This window comes from Pipistrellus kuhlii, unplaced genomic scaffold, assembly GCF_014108245.1.
Source record: "Pipistrellus kuhlii isolate mPipKuh1 unplaced genomic scaffold, mPipKuh1.p scaffold_m20_p_19, whole genome shotgun sequence".
Classification (NCBI taxonomy): domain Eukaryota; kingdom Metazoa; phylum Chordata; class Mammalia; order Chiroptera; family Vespertilionidae; genus Pipistrellus; species Pipistrellus kuhlii.
The window spans coordinates 11,897,054-11,900,798 of record NW_023425504.1 but is presented as its reverse complement, the minus strand read 5'-3'; positions in this window follow the sequence as shown (position 1 = coordinate 11,900,798).

The following is a 3,745-nucleotide window of genomic DNA, read 5'->3' as shown; positions in this document are numbered from 1 at the left end:
ATCCAAATTCTTTGTAGCCAGACTGCCTGGGTACAAAGCTTATCTCTTAAACTTGTTGGCTGTCTCGCCTAAATCTTTATGGGGCTCCATTTTCATCTTTGTAAGAAATATGAATAATGATAATACTTACCTCATAGACTTATTGTAATGATGAAGATGCTTAACATGTAAAACTCTAGAATAGAGCCTAAATATTACTAAGTTAACATGAGTGTCATTACCATAAAATAAATTAAAAAGTAGGGTACAAAGGTAGTCAATTTAGTAAATATTTATTGCACACCTCCCATTTCCAGATACTGTGCTATCCAAGGTTCAATATTGGGAGAATTTGGCTTTTGAGTCAGGCAAAATTGGATTCCAATACCAACTTTACCCTTGGCTCTGAGCTAGGTGGCCTTGAGCATGTTATCTAACCTCTCTGAGCCTCTGTTTCTTCATGTGTTAAAAGGTAATAACAATAACATGAGGCCATAAAGGATTGTTGTTTGGAGTAATTGAAGTAGTACCTATATATGTGGCTTAAGGAATGGGGCTCATTAAGTGCTAATATATTAGTTCTTTAACCTGGAGCCTATACAATGACATTAATGTCAAATCAAGTCTTAGATAAATTTCAAAATAACACATCAGAAGAAGGGATTTAATTGCCAAGAGCTTGTGTGCAAAAGAGCTATGAGTTTTGGTTGACCACAAGTTCCCTACAACCCAACAGTGTGAACTGGCTACCTAAGGGTTAGTGTAATTTTAGGTGGTATTAAGAGAAATGGTGAGTTGAGATCTCAGAAAGTGATCATTTTACTCTAATCTGTGTTGATCAGATAACTTCTGACATATAGGCCTTCATTTTGCTTACATGTTTCTGAATGGACAATGACAAATTCATTGACAAACTTTCCAGAAATGTGACTTGGGTTGGGAGGCATGGAAAACCTTTCCTTGAGGACGAGCTTAAAATAACTTGGGAGAGAATCACTAAGGCAATATTTGAAACAGTTCTTTCTCCTAACGAAAATGTTTACAGAACACATCCCACATCCAATCTGTCAACAAATCCTGTTGGCTTTTTTCTCAGATTTTATTAATAATCCAACCATTTTTTATCACCTCTCTGCTACTGTGATGACCTAACTCACCCTCTTTTGCCTGATTATTGCAATAGCCTCCTAACAGATCTCTCTGCTTCCACTCTTGCTGCTTAGTCTATCATTTACATAGAATATTGGATGGTCCTATTTAAATGTTAATCTAATCATGTCACTCCAGAGGCTTCCTTCATAGTATAAGTCATTCAGAGTATAAGTCAAAATTCTTACAAAGACTTATGAATGTATTGGCTGGCCTGGCTCCCATTTCCTCTCTGACTCTCTTGCTTACACTTCTCCAGTCACTGTAGTCTAGTCACAGTTCCTCAAAGCAGCCAGGCATTCTCCTGTTTTAGGGCTGTTGCATTTGCTTTTCTCTCTTATTGGAACCTACTTTGCCTACATATTTGCCTAGCTTGTTTCTTCATGTTCTTCATCATCATGAGTCAAATGTTATCTTCTCAGTGAGGTATTCTAAAGTCTCCATTTTTAAATTGCAACAATTTTTCCACAAAACTCATACTGTTGTATTCCTTGCTCTGCTTTATTTTTCACCACATCACTTATCATTGTTTCATATTCTATATAACTAGAGGCCTGGTGCATGAAATTTGTGTACTGTGAGAGAGGTCCCTCAGCCTGGCCTGCACCCTCTCACAGTCTAGGACCCCTTGTTCCTTACCACCTGCCTGTTGGCTGTTCCTTATTGCTCGGCTCCCTGCTCCTTAGTGCTGCTGCTGGGACAGGAGATGCTCCTGCCACTGCCGTTCCACTCACTAACTGTGAGCCCAGCTTCTGGCTGAGCAGTGCTCCCTCTGTGCACTGACCACCAGGGGGAAGCTCCTGAATTGTGTGTCTGCCTCCTGGTGGTCAGTGTGCATCATAGTAACCAGTTGTTCTGGTCATTCTGCCTTAACCTGTTAACCGGGGAGTTCCCTTTTTAATTACGCAACGTACAAAGGGCGCATACTCTTTCACTAGGACGTGTCAGTATGTCACACCCAGTGGACGTGATTTTATATTATTATTTTTTAAATTTATACTTAATTAAAGTAAATGAAATATATATTTTTTCGTTTATTTATATATAAAGCAAAAAGGAAAATACAAAATTACAAATAGAAAAGAATACCAACAAAAAATGGAAACATCGAATTAAAAATTATAAATTTTATAAACAATTATAAAGATTACAAAAATATATATTTCTTATTTCTATACACAATAAAAATATAAAAAGTTAACAATTATAGAACAATAAACAAAAGCACACAAATAAAATAGAAATATTGAGTTTAAAAAATTGAAATATAGATGTAAAAATTCAAAACTCAACTTCCGTGTGATATATTTTAAAACAATTGTTGATACATAGTGCTACCTTACAATCCGGACACCAGTATGTAGATTCTTTTCTAACACCTTTTTTGTAGCAAACTCAGCATTTCCTGGATTTAGATTTTCCTATATCACTTTTATTTGTTCTGGAAAATGCCTTTCAACTAAGCGTGATGGTTTAGAAATGTAGAGCTGCTTGTTGATGTCTTTGGGTGAGTTTTCACTATGTTGTTATCTACCAATTTCTCTACACACTCTATCAAAAAGTGTAATTGATCCAAATGACCTTTATCTTTTTTTTTTTTTATTTTTTTTTTTATTTTTTTTAATTTATTTATTTATTTTTTTTACATATTTTAATGATTTTTTTTGCCCCCCTCCCTCCCTCCCCCATATCCCCTCCCTCCCCATAGTTTTATGTCCATTGGTTGTACTTATATGCATGTATACAAGTCCTTCGGTTGATCTATTATCTCCCCCAGATCCTCCTCCCCTCCCTGCTGTAATTTGACAATCTGCTTGTTGCTTTACTGTCTCTATATCTATCTTTTGGTTCATCAGTTTATAATGCTCTTTATTATCCACAAATGAGTGAGGTCATGTGGTGTTTCTCTTTCATTGATTGGCTTATTTCACTCAGCATGATGTTCTCCAATTCCATCCAGGTTGCTGCAAATGATGAGAATTCCTTCTTCTTTATGGCAGCATAGTATTCCATTGTGTAGATGTACCATAGTTTTTGGATCCAATCATCTGCTGACGGGCACCTAGGCTGTTTCCAAATTCTGGCTATTGTAGATTGTGCTGCTATGAACATAGGGGTGCATATATCCTTTCTGATTGGTGTTTCTAGTTTCTTGGGATATATTCCTAGGAGTGGGATTACTGGGTCAAATGGGAGTTCCATTTTCAGTTTTTTGAGGAAACTCCACACTGTTCTCCACAGTGGTTGCACCAGTCTGCATTCCCACCAGCAGTGCACGAGGGTTCCTTTTTCTCCGCAACCTCGCCAACACTTGTCGTTTGTTGATTTGTTGATGTTGGCCATTCTGACAGGTATGAGATGGTACCGCATTGTTGTTTTGATTTGCATCTCTCGTATAATTAGTGACTTTGAGCATGTTTTCATGTGCCTTTTGGCCTTCCTTCTGTCTTCTTTTGAAAATATTCTATTTAGGTTCCTTGCCCATTTCTTAATTGGATCATTCATCTTCCTTTTATTTAGTTGTATCAGCTGTCTGTAGATGTTAGAGATTAAACCTTTATCAGTGGTGTTATTTGCAAATATGTTCTCCCACACCGTGGGCTTTCTTGTTGTTTTG